This window comes from Taudactylus pleione, unplaced genomic scaffold, assembly GCF_031769625.1.
Source record: "Taudactylus pleione unplaced genomic scaffold, aTauple2 ptg000032l, whole genome shotgun sequence".
Classification (NCBI taxonomy): Eukaryota; Metazoa; Chordata; class Amphibia; order Anura; family Myobatrachidae; genus Taudactylus; species Taudactylus pleione.
In genome coordinates this window covers 43,895,395-43,912,324 of record NW_028284434.1, presented here as the reverse complement: position 1 = coordinate 43,912,324, position 16,930 = coordinate 43,895,395, and positions in this window count along the sequence as shown.

Genomic DNA, 16,930 nt, shown 5'->3' with positions numbered 1-16,930 from the left:
ATGTTCTCTCCCTCCTCTGTGTCCATTATTATGTTCTCTCCCTCCTCTGTGTCTATTATTATGTTCTCTCCCTCCTCTGTGTCTATTATTATGTTCTCTCCCTCCTCTGTGTCCATTATTATGTTCTCTCTTTCTCCTTTGTGACCATTATTATGTTCTCTCCCTCCTCTGTCCATTATTATTTTCTCTCTCCCTCCTCTGTGTCCATTATTATGTTCTCTCTCCTTCCTCTGTGTCCATTATTATGTTTTCTCTCCCTCCTCTGTGTCTATTATTATCTCCCTCCTCTGTGTCCATTATTATGCTCTCTCCCTCTGTGTCCATTATAATATTCTCTCTCCCTCCTCTTTGTCTATTATTATGTTCTCTCTCCCTCCTCTGTGTCCATTATTATGTTCTCTCCCTCCTCTGTGTCCAGTTTAATATTCTCTCTCCATCCTCTGTGTCTATTATTATGTTCTCTCTCCCTCCTCTGTGTCCATTATTATGTTCTCTCTCCCTACTCTGTGTCCAGTATTATGTTCTCTCTCCCTCCTCTGTGTCCATTATTATGTTCTCTCCCTCCTCTGTGTCCATTATTATGTTCTCTCCCTCCTCTGTGTCCATTATTATATTCTCTCTTCCTCCTCTGTGTCCATTATTATATTCTTTCTCCCTCCTGTGTCCATTATTATGTTCCCTCTCCCTCCTCTGTGTCCATTATTATGTTCTCTCCCTCCTCTGTCTCCATTATTATGTTCTCTCCCTCCTCTGTGTCTATTATTATGTTCTCTCTCCCTCCTCTGTGTCCATTATTATGTTTTCTCCCTCCTCTGTGTCCATTATAATGTTCTCTCCCTCCTCTGTGTCTATTATTATGTTCTCTCCCTCCTCTGTGTCCATTATTATGTTCTCTCCCTCCTCTGTGTCTATTATTATGTTCTTTCCCTCCTCTGTGTCCATTATTATGTTCTCTCCCTCCTCTGTGTCCATTATTATGTTCTCTCCCTCCTCTTTGTCCATTATGTTCTCTCTCCCTCCTCTGTGTGCATTATTATGCTCTCTTCCTCCTCTGTGTCCATTAAAATATTCTTTCTCCCTCCTCTGTGTCCATTATAATATTCTCTCTCCCTCCTCTGTGTCCATTACTACAGTCTCTCCCCCTCCTGTATCCATTATTATGTTCTCTCTCCCTCCTATGTGTCCATTATTATGTTCTCTCCCTCCTCTGTATCCATTATTATGTTCTCTCTCCCTCCTCTGTGTCCATTATTATGTTCTCTCCCTCCTTTGTGTCCATTATTATGTTCTCTCCCTCCTCTGTGTCTATTATTATGTTCTCTCCCTCCTCTGTGTCCACTATTATGTTCTCTCCCTCCTCTGTCCATTATTATGTTCTCTCTCCCTCCTCTGTGTCCATTATTAAGTTCTCTCCCACCTCTGTGTCCATTATTATGTTCTCTCTCCCTCCTCTGTGTCTAATATTGTTATCTCCCTCCTCTGTGTCTATTTTTATGTTCTCTCTCCTCTGTCTATTATTATGTTCTCTCCCTCCTCTGTCTATTATTATGTTCTCTTCCTCCTCTGTCTCCATTATTATGTACTCTCCCTCCTCTGTATCCATTATTATGTTCTCTCTCCCTCCTCTGTGTCCATTATTATGTTCTCTCCCTCCTCTGTGTCCATTATTATGTTCTCTCTCCCTCCTCTTTGTCCATTATTGTGTTCTCTCTCCCTCCTATGTGTCCATTATTATGTTCTCTCTCCCTCTTCTGTGTCCATTATTATGTTCTCTCCCTCCTCTGTGTCCATTACTGTGCTCTCTTTCTCCTCTGTTTCCATTATTATGTTCTCTCTCTCTCCCTCCTCTGTGTTCATTATTATGTTCTCTCTCCCTCCTCTGTGTCCATTATTATGTTCTCTCCCTCCTCTCTGTCCCTTATTATGCTCTCACCCTCCTCTGTGTCCATTAATATTCTCTCTCTATCCTCTGTGTCTATTATTATGTCCTCTCTCCCTCCTCTGTGTCCATTATTATGTTCTCTCCCTCCTCTGTGTCCATTATTATATTCTCTCTCCGTCATGTGTCCATTATTATGTTCTCTCCCTCATCTGTGTCCATTATTATGTTCTCTCTCCCTCATCTGTGTCCATTACTATGTTCTCTCCCTCTGTGTCCATTATTATATTCTCTCTCCCTCCTCTGTGTCCATTATTATGTTCACTCCCTCCTCTGTGTCCATTATTATGCTCTCTCTCCCTCCACTGTGTCCATTATTATGTTTTCTCCCTCCTCTGTGTCCATTATTATGTTCTCTCTCCATCCTCTGTGTCTATTATTATGTTCTCTCTCCCTCCTCTGTGTCCATTCTTATGTTCTCTCCCTCCTCTGTGTCCAGTATAATATTCTCTCTCCAACCTCTGTGTCTATTATTATGTTCTCTCTCCCTCCTCTGTGTCCATTATTATGTTCTCTCCCTCCTCTTTGTCCATTATTATGTTCTCTCTCCCTCCTCTGTGTCCATTATTATGTTCTCTCCCTCCACTGTGTCCACTATTATGTTCTCTCCCTCCTCTGTGTCCATTATTATGTTCTCTCCCTCCTCTGTGTCTATTATTATGTTGTCTCCCTCCTCTGTGTCTATTATTATGTTCTCTCCCTCCTCTGTGTCCATTATTATGTTCTCTCTTTCTCCTTTGTGGCCATTATTATGTTCTCTCCCTCCTCTGTCCATTATTATGTTCTCTCTCCCTCCTCTGTGTCCATTATTATGTTCTCTCTCCTTCCTCTGTGTCCATTATTATGTTGTCTCTCCCTCCTCTGTGTCAATTATTGTTATCTCCCTCCTCTGTGTCCATTATTATGCTCTCTCCCTCTGTGTCCAATATAATATTCTCTCTCAATCCTCTGTGTCTATTATTATGTTCTCTCTCCCTCCTCTGTGTCCATTATTATGTTCTCTCCCTCCTCTGTGTCCAGTTTAATATTCTCTCTCCATCCTCTGTGTCTATTAATATGTTCTCTCTCCCTCCTCTGTGTCCATTATTATGTTCTCTCTCCCCCCTCTGTGCCATTATTATGTTCTCTCTCCCTCCTCTGTGTCCATTATTATGTTCTCTCCCTCCTCTGTGTCCATTATTATGTTCTCTCCCTCCTCTGTGTCCATTATTATGTTCTCTCTTCATCCTCTGTGTCCATTATTATGTTCTCTCTCCCTCCTCTGTGTCCATTATTATGTTCTCTCCCTCCTCTGTCTCCATTATTATGTTCTCTCCCTCCTCTGTGTCTATTATTATGTTCTCTCTCCCTCCTCTGTGTCCATTATTAAGTTCTCTCCCTCCTCTGTGTCCATTATTATGTTCTCTCCCTCCTCTGTGTCTATTATTATGTTCTCTCCCTCCTCTGTGTCCATTATTATGTTCTCTCCCTCCTCTGTGTCTATTATTATGTTCTTTCCCTCCTCTGTGTCCATTATTATGTTCTCTCCCTCCTCTGTGTCCTTTATTATGTTGTCTCCCTCCTCTTTGTCCATTATGTTCTCTCTCCCTCCTCTGTGTGCATTATTATGCTCTCTTCCTCCTCTGTGTCCATTATAATATTCTCTCTCCCTCCTCTGTGTCCGTTATAATATTCTCTCTCCCTCCTCTGTGTCCATTACTATAGTCTCTCCCCCTCCTGTATCCATTATTATGTTCTCTCTCCCTCCTCTGTGTCCATTATTATGTTCTGTCCCTCCTCTGTGTCCATTACTATAGTCTCTCCCCCTCCTGTATCCATTATTATTTTCTCTCTCCCTCGTCTGTGTCCATTATTATGTTCTCTCTCTCTCCTCTGTGTCCATTATTATGTTCTCTCCCTCCTATGTGTCCATTATTATGTTCTCTCCCTCCTCTGTGTCCATTATTATGTTCTCTCCCTCCTCTGTGTCCATTATTATATTCTCTCTCCGTCATGTGTCCATTATTATGTTCTCTCCCTCATCTGTTTCCATTATTATGTTCTCTCTCCCTCATCTGTGTCCATAACTATGTTCTCTCCCTCTTCTGTGTCCAATATTATATTCGCTCTCCCTCCTCTGTGTCCATTATTATGTTCTCTCTCCCTCCTCTGTGTCCTTTATTATGTTCTCTCCCTCCTCTGTGTCCACTATTATGTACTCTCCCTCCTCTGTGTCCATTATTATGTTCTCTCCCTCCTCTGTGTCTATTATTATGTTCTCTCCCTCCTCTGTGTCCATTATTATGTTCTCTCTTTCTCCTTTGTGACCATTATTATGTTCTCTCCCTCCTCTGTCCATTATTATTTTCTCTCTCCCTCCTCTGTGTCCATTATTATGTTCTCTCTCCTTCCTCTGTGTCCATTATTATGTTTTCTCTCCCTCCTCTGTGTCTATTATTATCTCCCTCCTCTGTGTCCATTATTATGCTCTCTCCCTCTGTGTCCATTATAATATTCTCTCTCCCTCCTCTTTGTCTATTATTATGTTCTCTCTCCCTCCTCTGTGTCCATTATTATGTTCTCTCCCTCCTCTGTGTCCAGTTTAATATTCTCTCTCCATCCTCTGTGTCTATTATTATGTTTTCTCTCCCTCCTCTGTGTCCATTATTATGTTCTCTCTCCCTACTCTGTGTCCATTATTATGTTCTCTCTCCCTCCTCTGTGTCCATTATTATGTTCTCTCCCTCCTCTGTGTCCATTATTATGTTCTCTCCCTCCTCTGTGTCCATTATTATATTCTCTCTTCCTCCTCTGTGTCCATTATTATATTCTTTCTCCCTCCTGTGTCCATTATTATGTTCTCTCTCCCTCCTCTGTGTCCATTATTATGTTCTCTCCCTCCTCTGTCTCCATTATTATGTTCTCTCCCTCCTCTGTGTCTATTATTATGTTCTCTCTCCCTCCTCTGTGTCCATTATTATGTTTTCTCCCTCCTCTGTGTCCATTATAATGTTCTCTCCATCCTCTGTGTCTATTATTATGTTCTCTCCCTCCTCTGTGTCCATTATTATGTTCTCTCCCTCCTCTGTGTCTATTGTTATGTTCTTTCCCTCCTCTGTGTCCATTATTATGTTCTCTCCCTCCTCTGTGTCCATTATTATGTTCTCTCCCTCCTCTTTGTCCATTATGTTCTCTCTCCCTCCTCTGTGTGCATTATTATGCTCTCTTCCTCCTCTGTGTCCATTATAATATTCTCTCTCCCTCCTCTGTGTCCATTATAATATTCTCTCTCCCTCCTCTGTGTCCATTACTACAGTCTCTCCCCCTCCTGTATCCATTATTATGTTCTCTCTCCCTCCTATGTGTCCATTATTATGTTTTCTCCCTCCTCTGTATTCATTATTATGTTCTCTCTCCCTCCTCTGTGTCCATTATTATGTTCTCTCCCTCCGTTGTGTCCATTATTATGTTCTCTCCCTCCTCTGTGTCTATTATTATGTTCTCTCCCTCCTCTGTGTCCACTATTATGTTCTCTCCCTCCTCTGTCCATTATTATGTTCTCTCTCCCTCCTCTGTGTCCATTATTAAGTTCTCTCCCACCTCTGTGTCCATTATTATGTTCTCTCTCCCTCCTCTGTGTCTAATATTGTTATCTCCCTCCTCTGTGTCTATTTTTATGTTCTCTCTCACTCCTCTGTCTATTATTATGTTCTCTCCCTCCTCTGTCTATTATTATGTTCTCTCTCCCTCTTCTGTGTCCATTATTATGTTCTCTCCCTCCTCTGTGTCCATTACTGTGCTCTCTTTCTCCTCTGTTTCCATTATTATGTTCTCTCTCTCTCCCTCCTCTGTGTTCATTATTATGTTCTCTCTCCCTCCTCTGTGTCCATTATTATGTTCTCTCCCTCCTCTGTGTCCCTTATTATGCTCTCACCCTCCTCTGTGTCCATTAATATTCTCTCTCTATCCTCTGTGTCTATTATTATGTCCTCTCTCCCTCCTCTGTGTCCATTATTATGTTCTCTCCCTCCTCTGTGTCCATTATTATATTCTCTCTCCGTCATGTGTCCATTATTATGTTCTCTCCCTCATCTGTGTCCATTATTATGTTCTCTCTCCCTCATCTGTGTCCATTACTATGTTCTCTCCCTCCTCTGTGTCCATTATTATATTCTCTCTCCCTCCTCTGTGTCCATTATTATGTTCACTCCCTCCTCTGTGTCCATTATTATGCTCTCTCTCCCTCCACTGTGTCCATTATTATGTTCTCTCCCTCCTCTGTGTCCATTATTATGTTCTCTCTCCATCCTCTGTGTCTATTATTATGTTCTCTCTCCCTCCTCTGTGTCCATTATTATGTTCTCTCCCTCCTCTGTGTCCAGTATAATATTCTCTCTCCAACCTCTGTGTCTATTATTATGTTCTCTCTCCCTCCTCTGTGTCCATTATTATGTTCTCTCCCTCCTCTTTGTCCATTATTATGTTCTCTCTCCCTCCTCTGTGTCCATTATTATGTTCTCTCCCTCCTCTGTGTCCACTATTATGTTCTCTCCCTCCTCTGTGTCCATTATTATGTTCTCTCCCTCCTCTGTGTCTATTATTATGTTGTCTCCCTCCTCTGTGTCTATTATTATGTTCTCTCCCTCCTCTGTGTCCATTATTATGTTCTCTCTTTCTCCTTTGTGGCCATTATTATGTTCTCTCCCTCCTCTGTCCATTATTATGTTCTCTCTCCCTCCTCTGTGTCCATTATTATGTTCTCTCTCCTTCCTCTGTGTCCATTATTATGTTGTCTCTCCCTCCTCTGTGTCAATTATTGTTATCTCCCTCCTCTGTGTCCATTATTATGCTCTCTCCCTCTGTGTCCAATATAATATTCTCTCTCAATCCTCTGTGTCTATTATTCTGTTCTCTCTCCCTCCTCTGTGTCCATTATTATGTTCTCTCCCTCCTCTGTGTCCAGTTTAATATTCTCTCTCCATCCTCTGTGTCTATTAATATGTTCTCTCTCCCTCCTCTGTGTCCATTATTATGTTCTCTCATCCCCCTCTGTGCCATTATTATGTTCTCTCTCCCTCCTCTGTGTCCATTATTATGTTCTCTCCCTCCTCTGTGTCCATTATTATGTTCTCTCCCTCCTCTGTGTCCATTATTATGTTCTCTCTTCATCCTCTGTGTCCATTATTATGTTCTCTCTCCCTCCTCTGTGTCCATTATTATGTTCTCTCCCTCCTCTGTCTCCATTATTATGTTCTCTCCCTCCTCTGTGTCTATTATTATGTTCTCTCTCCCTCCTCTGTGTCTATTATTATCTCCCTCCTCTGTGTCCATTATTATGCTCTCTCCCTCTGTGTCCATTATAATATTCTCTCTCCCTCCTCTTTGTCTATTATTATGTTCTCTCTCCCTCCTCTGTGTCCATTATTATGTTCTCTCCCTCCTCTGTGTCCAGTTTAATATTCTCTCTCCATCCTCTGTGTCTATTATTATGTTCTCTCTCCCTCCTCTGTGTCCATTATTATGTTCTCTCTCCCTACTCTGTGTCCATTATTATGTTCTCTCTCCCTCCTCTGTGTCCATTATTATGTTCTCTCCCTCCTCTGTGTCCATTATTATGTTCTCTCCCTCCTCTGTGTCCATTATTATATTCTCTCTTCCTCCTCTGTGTCCATTATTATATTCTTTCTCCCTCCTGTGTCCATTATTATGTTCTCTCTCCCTCCTCTGTGTCCATTATTATGTTCTCTCCCTCCTCTGTCTCCATTATTATGTTCTCTCCCTCCTCTGTGTCTATTATTATGTTCTCTCTCCCTCCTCTGTGTCCATTATTATGTTTTCTCCCTCCTCTGTGTCCATTATAATGTTCTCTCCCTCCTCTGTGTCTATTATTATGTTCTCTCCCTCCTCTGTGTCCATTATTATGTTCTCTCCCTCCTCTGTGTCTATTATTATGTTCTTTCCCTCCTCTGTGTCCATTATTATGTTCTCTCCCTCCTCTGTGTCCATTATTATGTTCTCTCCCTCCTCTTTGTCCATTATGTTCTCTCTCCCTCCTCTGTGTGCATTATTATGCTCTCTTCCTCCTCTGTGTCCATTATAATATTCTCTCTCCCTCCTCTGTGTCCATTATAATATTCTCTCTCCCTCCTCTGTGTCCATTACTACAGTCTCTCCCCCTCCTGTATCCATTATTATGTTCTCTCTCCCTCCTATGTGTCCATTATTATGTTCTCTCCCTCCTCTGTATCCATTATTATGTTCTCTCTCCCTCCTCTGTGTCCATTATTATGTTCTCTCCCTCCTTTGTGTCCATTATTATGTTCTCTCCCTCCTCTGTGTCCATTATTATGTTCTCTCCCTCCTCTGTGTCCATTATTATGTTCTCTCCCTCCTCTGTGTCTATTATTATGTTCTCTCCCTCCTCTGTGTCCACTATTATGTTCTCTCCCTCCTCTGTCCATTATTATGTTCTCTCTCCCTCCTCTGTGTCCATTATTAAGTTCTCTCCCACCTCTGTGTCCATTATTATGTTCTCTCTCCCTCCTCTGTGTCTAATATTGTTATCTCCCTCCTCTGTGTCTATTTTTATGTTCTCTCTCACTCCTCTGTCTATTATTATGGTCTCTCCCTCCTCTGTCTATTATTATGTTCTCTTCCTCCTCTGTCTCCATTATTATGTTCTCTCCCTCCTCTGTATCCATTTTTATGTTCTCTCTCCCTCCTCTGTGTCCATTATTATGTTCTCTCCCTCCTCTGTGTCCATTATTATGTTCTCTCTCCCTCCTCTTTGTCCATTATTGTGTTCTCTCTCCCTCCTATGTGTCCATTATTATGTTCTCTCTCCCTCTTCTGTGTCCATTATTATGTTCTCTCCCTCCTCTGTGTCCATTACTGTGCTCTCTTCCTCCTCTGTTTCCATTATTATGTTCTCTCTCTCTCCCTCCTCTGTGTTCATTATTATGTTCTCTCTCCCTCCTCTGTGTCCATTATTATGTTCTCTCCCTCCTCTGTGTCCATTATTATGCTCTCACCCTCCTCTGTGTCCATTAATATTCTCTCTCTATCCTCTGTGTCTATTATTATGTCCTCTCTCCCTCCTCTGTGTCCATTATTATGTTCTCTCCCTCCTCTGTGTCCATTATTATATTCTCTCTCCGTCATGTGTCCATTATTATGTTCTCTCCCTCATCTGTGTCCATTATTATGTTCTCTCTCCCTCATCTGTGTCCATTACTATGTTCTCTCCCTCCTCTGTGTCCATTATTATATTCTCTCTCCCTCCTCTGTGTCCATTATTATGTTCACTCCCTCCTCTGTGTCCATTATTATGCTCTCTCTCCCTCCACTGTGTCCATTATTATGTTCTCTCCCTCCTCTGTGTCCATTATTATGTTCTCTCTCCATCCTCTGTGTCTATTATTATGTTCTCTCTCCCTCCTCTGTGTCCATTATTATGTTCTCTCCCTCCTCTGTGTCCAGTATAATATTCTCTCTCCAACCTCTGTGTCTATTATTATGTTCTCTCTCCCTCCTCTGTGTCCATTATTATGTTCTCTCCCTCCTCTTTGTCCATTATTATGTTCTCTCTCCCTCCTCTGTGTCCATTATTATGTTCTTTCCCTCCTCTGTGTCCACTATTATGTTCTCTCCCTCCTCTGTGTCCATTATTATGTTCTCTCCCTCCTCTGTGTCTATTATTATGTTGTCTCCCTCCTCTGTGTCTATTATTATGTTCTCTCCCTCCTCTGTGTCCATTATTATGTTCTCTCTTTCTCCTTTGTGGCCATTATTATGTTCTCTCCCTCCTCTGTCCATTATTATGTTCTCTCTCCCTCCTCTGTGTCCATTATTATGTTCTCTCTCCTTCCTCTGTGTCCATTATTATGTTGTCTCTCCCTCCTCTGTGTCAATTATTGTTATCTCCCTCCTCTGTGTCCATTATTATGCTCTCTCCCTCTGTGTCCAATATAATATTCTCTCTCCATCCTCTGTGTCTATTATTATGTTCTCTCTCCCTCCTCTGTGTCCATTATTATGTTCTCTCCCTCCTCTGTGTCCAGTTTAATATTCACTCTCCATCCTCTGTGTCTATTAATATGTTCTCTCTCCCTCCTCTGTGTCCATTATTATGTTCTCTCTCCCCCCTCTGTGCCATTATTATGTTCTCTCTCCCTCCTCTGTTTCCATTATTATGTTCTCTCCCTCCTCTGTGTCCATTATTATGTTCTCTCCCTCCTCTGTGTCCATTATTATGTTCTCTCTTCATCCTCTGTGTCCATTATTATTAGGGGTGTGCACCGGCCACTTTTCGTGTTTTGTGTTTTGGTTTTGGATCTGGATCTTTCTTCGTGTTTTGGATCTGGATTGGTTTTGCCAAAACCACCCTTCCGTGTTTTGGGTTCTGGGTTTTGTGTTTTGTATCTGTATTTTTTTTTAAAAAAGCATAAAAACAGCTAAAATCACAGAATTTGTAGGTTTTTCTGCTCCTATGCTATTATTAACCTCAATAACCTTAATTTCCACTCATTTCCAGTCTATTCTGAACACCTCACACCTCACAATAGTGTTTTTATGTCCAAAACGTTGCACCGAGGTAGCTGGATGACTATGCTAAGCGACACGAGTGGGCGGCACAAACACGTGACCCATCTAGGCGTGAAACTGCAGTGGCAGACAGGATGGCAGTTTGAAAAACTAGGCCCCAAACTGTACATAATGCAAAGAAAAAAAAGAGGTGCAAGATGGAATTGTCCTTGGGCCCTCCCACCCACCCTTATGTTGTATAAACAGGACATGCACACTTTAACAAACCAATCATTTCAGCGCCAGGGTCTGCCACACAACTGTGGCTGAAATGATTGGTTCGTTTGGGCCCCCACAAAACAAGCTGGCAATTAATGTGTCCCTGCACAAACTGGCTCTATGGAGGCAAGATGTCATCCTCATCCTCCTCATCCACCGATTCCTCACCCTCTTCAGTGTGTACATCCTCATCCTCACAAAGTATTAACTCGTCCCCACTTGAATCCACCACCACAGGTCCCTCTGTACCTTCTGGAGGCTGGTCTCCCTGGAAGAGCTGATAATTCATTTTGATGAACATCATCTTCTCCACATTCTGTGGAAGCAACCTCCTACGCCTTTCGCTGACCAGGTTCCCGGCTGCACTAAACACTCTTTCGGAGTACACACTGGAGGGGGGGCAACTCAGGTAAAATAGAGCCAGTTTGTACAGGGGCCTCCAAATTGCCTCTTTTTCCTGCCAGTACAGGTATGGACTGTCTGCCATGCCTACTTGGATGCTGTCACCGATGTAATCCTCCACCATTCTGTCAATGGTGACAGTATCATATGCAGTGACAGTAGACATGTCAGAAATTGTTGCCAGGTCCTTCAGTCCGGACCAGATGTCCAAACTTGGTCCTGCCTGCCCTGCATCACCGCCAGCGGGTTGCTTAGGATACCTAAGTTTTTTCCTGGCAGCCCCAGTTGCAGGAGAAAATGAAGAAGGAGCCGTTGACGTGTCACGTTCCGCTTCAGCTGACAGTGTGTTCACCAGCAGGTCTTTGCACCTCTGCAGGCTTGTGTCGGCCGGAAAGAGAGACACCACATAGGCTTTAAACCTAGGATCGAGCACGGTGGCCAAAACGTAGTGGTCTGATTTCAACAGATTGACCACCCTGGAATCCTGGCAAAGCGAATGAAGGGCTTCATCCACAAGTCCCACATGCCGAGCGGAATCGCTCCGTCTTAGCTCCTCCTTCACTTTCTCCAGCTGCTTCTGCAAAAGCCTGATGAGGGGAATGACCTGACTCAAGCTGGCAGTGTCTGAACTGACTTCACGTGTGGCAAGTTCGAAGGGCTGGAGAACCTTGCACAACACGGAAATCATTCTCCACTGCGCTTGAGTCAGGTGCATACCCCCTCCTTTGCCTATGTCATAGGTGGATGTATAGGCTTGTATGGCCTTTTGCTGCTCCTCCATCCTCTGAAGCATATAGAGGGTTGAGTTCCACCGCGTCACAACCTCTTGCTTCAGGTGATGGCGGGGCAGGTTCAAGAGTGTTTGCTGGCGCTCCAGTCTTCGGCACGCAGTCGCTGAATGGCGAAAGTGGCCAGAAATTTTTCGGGCCACCCAAAGCGTCTCCTGCACGCCCCTGTCGCTTTTCAGAAAATTCTGCACCACCAAGTTTATTGTGTGAGCAAAACATGGGACGTGCTGGAATTTGCCCAGATGTAATGCCCGCACAATATTGGTGGCGTTGTCAGATATCACAAATCCCCAGGAGAGTCTAAGTGGGGTAAGCCACTGGGCGATGATTTCCCTCAGTTTCTCTAAGAGGTTGTCGGCGGTGTGCCTCTTACTGAAACCGGTGATACACAGCGTAGCCTGCCTTGTAACGAGCTGGCGTTTCTGAGATGCTGCTACTGGTGACGCTGCTGCTGTTGCTGCGTAAGGTGATACATCTACCCAGTGGGCTGTCACAGTCATATAGTCCTTAGTCTGCCCTGTTCCACTTGTCCACATGTCCATGGTTAAGTGGACATTGTGTACAACGGCATTTTTCAGGACACTGAGGACACTTTTTCTGACGTTTCTGTACAGTCTCGGTATCGCCTGCCTAGTGAAGTGGAATCTAGACGGGATTTGGAACCGGGGACACACTACCTCCATCAATTGTCTAAATCCCACTGCACTAATGGCGGATACCGGACGCACGTCTAACACCAACATAGCAGTCAAGGCCTCAGTTATACGTTTTGCTTCAGGATGACTGCTGTCGTACTTCATCCTCCTCGCTAAGGACTGTTGGAGGGTCAATTGTTTAGTAAAAGTAGTGGTGTTCCTACTTCCTCTCTGGGATGATGAACGACTCCCAGCAGCAGCAGCAGCGGCAGCAGTAGGCGTAGCAATGCAGGATCCTCCAGAGGAATCCCGGATAGGAGAGTCAGTCATGCCAGTGACATGGCCTGCAGGACTACTTCCGATCCTGACTAAGGAGGAAATTGACGAGGAGGGAGTTGACGGTGTGGTTTGCAGGCGCTTGGATACAACAGGACAACGGGATTTAGGTGTCCCTGGACTGCTTACGGTCTTAGCCAAAGTTTCTGAACTTGACAGTAACTTTTTATGAACGCGCTGCAGGTGCCGTATAAGGGAGGATGTTCCTAGGTGGTTGACGTCCCTACCCCTACTTATTTCACCTTTACATATGGTACATATGGCAAGACAGTTGTTGTCTGGATTTGGATAGAAATATTGCCAGACCAAAGAGGTGGAATGTTTGGTCTTCTGCCCAGGCATGACCGTGATGGGCTTTTTCATCCCACGGACAACAACTGTCTCCCCCGGAGCCTGATTTAAACAAACCACATCACCATCAGAATCCTCCTCGCCAACTTCCTCCTCAGCGCCAGCTACACCAGTATCCTCATCCTGTTGTACTTCAACAGTGACATCTTCAATTTGCATATCAGCAAGTGGACTGTGGGTGCTCCTTTCAGCACTTGCAGGGGGCGTGCAAATGGTGGAAAGAGCCACCTCTTCCCGTCCAGTGCTGGGAAGGTCAGGCATCGCAACCACCACCACACTTGGACTCTCCTTGGGGATTTGTGATATCTTCTTAGAAAGCACAGTTCTTCGCTGTGCTTTTGCCAGCTTAACTCTTTTGATTTTTTTAGTGGGAGGAGGGCTTCCATCGTCATGTGAAGCTGAACCACTAGTCATGAACATACTAGGGATCGACCTTAGCCGTTCCTTGCCACTCCGTGTCGTAAATGGCATATTGGCAAGTTTACGTTTCTCTTCAGCTGATTTAAATGTCTTTTTCAAGGTCATTTTCCTGAACTTTGCCATTTGGGATTGTATGTGCCCTCTACTATGACATTGGGCATCGGCCTTGGCAGACGACGTTGATGGCATGTTATCGTCTATGTCATGACTAGTGGCAGCAGCTTCAGCACTAGGAGGAAGTGGTTCTTGATCTTTCTCTATTTTATTTTTATCGGAGAAAGTTTGGTCCTCCATTTATGTTATATCGATTTGATATATACGTGCGGCTAAACACAGAAAATAATTTTTTTTCTGGTTTGGACTGGAGTGTACTTTCGGGGGTTACAGCACCCTTAATGGTCAAGCCAGCCGGCCCTTTACTTATGACACAGGCGCACGCTTGGCACTACTTTGTTGATGCACGTGCGGCTACTGCGCACACAATTCACAAACACAGAAAATAATTTTTTTTTGGTTTGGACTGGAGTGTACTTTCGGGGGTTACAGCACCCTTTAACGGTCAAGCCAGCCGGCCCTTTACTTATGACACAGGCGCACGCTTGGCACTACTTTGTTGATGCACGTGCGGCTACTGCGCACACAATTCACAAACACAGAAAATAATTTTTTTTTTGGTTTGGACTGGAGTGTACTTTCGGGGGTTACAGCACCCTTTAACGGTCAAGCCAGCCGGCCCTTTACTTATGACACAGGCGCACGCTTGGCACTACTTTGTTGAAGCACGTGCGGCTACTGCGCACACAATTCACAAACACAGAAAATAATTTTTTTTTGGGTTTGGACTGGAGTGTACTTTCGGGGGTTACAGCACCCTTTAACGGTCAAGCCAGCCGGGCCTTTACTTATGACACAGGCGCACGCTTGGCACTACTTTGTTGATGCACGTGCGGCTACTGCGCACACAATTCACAAACACAGAAAATAATTTTTTTTTTGGTTTGGACTGGAGTGTACTCTCGGGGGTTACAGCACCCTTAACGGTCAAGCCAGCCGGCCCTTTACTTATGACACAGGCGCACGCTTGGCACTACTTTGTTGATGCACGTGCGGCTACTGCGCACACAATTCACAAACACAGAAAATAATTTTTTTTTTGGTTTGGACTGGAGTGTACTTTCGGGGGTTACAGCACCCTTAACGGTCAAGCCAGCCGGCCCTTTACTTATGACACAGGCGCACGCTTGGCACTACTTTGTTGATGCACGTGCGGCTACTGCGCACACAATTCACAAACACAGAAAATAATTTTTTTTTGGTTTGGACTGGAGTGTACTTTCGGGAGTTACAGCACCCTTTAACGGTCAAGCCAGCCGGCCCTTTACTTATGACACAGGCGCACGCTTGGCACTACTTTGTTGATGCACGTGCGGCTACTGCGCACACAATTCACAAACACAGAAAATAATTTTTTTTTTGGTTTGGACTGGAGTGTACTCTCGGGGGTTACAGCACCCTTAACGGTCAAGCCAGCCGGCCCTTTACTTATGACACAGGCGCACGCTTGGCACTACTTTGTTGATGCACGTGCGGCTACTGCGCACACAATTCACAAACACAGAAAATAATTTTTTTTTGGTTTAGACTGGAGTGTACTTTCGGGGGTTACAGCACCCTTTAACGGTCAAGCCAGCCGGCCCTTTACTTATGACACAGGCGCACGCTTGGCACTACTTTGTTGATGCACGTGCGGCTACTGCGCACACAATTCACAAACACAGAAAATAATTTTTTTCTTGGTTTGGACTGGAGTGTACTTTCGGGGTTTACAGCACCCTTAATGGTCAAGCCAGCCGGCCCTTTACTTATGACACAGGCGCACGCTTGGCACTACTTTGTTGATGCACGTGCGGCTACTGCGCACACAATTCACAAACACAGAAAATAATTTTTTTTGGGTTTGGACTGGAGTGTACTTTCGGGGGTTACAGCACCCTTTAACGGTCAAGCCAGCCGGCCCTTTACTTATGACACAGGCGCACGCTTGGCACTACTTTGTTGATGCACGTGCGGCTACTGCGCACACAATTCACAAACACAGAAAATAATTTTTTTTTTGGTTTGGACTGGAGTGTACTCTCGGGGGTTACAGCACCCTTAACGGTCAAGCCAGCCGGCCCTTTACTTATGACACAGGCGCACGCTTGGCACTACTTTGTTGATGCACGTGCGGCTACTGCGCACACAATTCACAAACACAGAAAATAATTTTTTTTTGGTTTGGACTGGAGTGTACTTTCGGGGGTTACAGCACCCTTTAACGGTCAAGCCAGCCGGCCCTTTACTTATGACACAGGCGCACGCTTGGCACTACTTTGTTGATGCACGTGCGGCTACTGCGCACACAATTCACAAACACAGAAAATAATTTTTTTTTTGGTTTGGACTGGAGTGTACTCTCGGGGGTTACAGCACCCTTAACGGTCAAGCCAGCCGGCCCTTTACTTATGACACAGGCGCACGCTTGGCACTACTTTGTTGATGCACGTGCGGCTACTGCGCACACAATTCACAAACACAGAAAATAATTTTTTTTTGGTTTGGACTGGAGTGTACTTTCGGGGGTTACAGCACCCTTTAACGGTCAAGCCAGCCGGCCCTTTACTTATGACACAGGCGCACGCTTGGCACTACTTTGTTGATGCACGTGCGGCTACTGCGCACACAATTCACAAACACAGAAAATAATTTTTTTCTTGGTTTGGACTGGAGTGTACTTTCGGGGGTTACAGCACCCTTAATGGTCAAGCCAGCCGGCCCTTTACTTATGACACAGGCGCACGCTTGGCACTACTTTGTTGATGCACGTGCGGCTACTGCGCACACAATTCACAAACACAGAAAATAATTTTTTTTGGGTTTGGACTGGAGTGTACTTTCGGGGGTTACAGCACCCTTTAACGGTCAAGCCAGCCGGCCCTTTACTTATGACACAGGCGCACGCTTGGCACTACTTTGTTGATGCACGTGCGGCTACTGCGCACACAATTCACAAACACAGAAAATAATTTTTTTTTTGGTTTGGACTGGAGTGTACTCTCGGGGGTTACAGCACCCTTAACGGTCAAGCCAGCCGGCCCTTTACTTATGACACAGGCGCACGCTTGGCACTACTTTGTTGATGCACGTGCGGCTACTGCGCACACAATTCACAAACACAGAAAATAATTTTTTTTTGGTTTGGACTGGAGTGTACTTTCGGGGGTTACAGCACCCTTTAA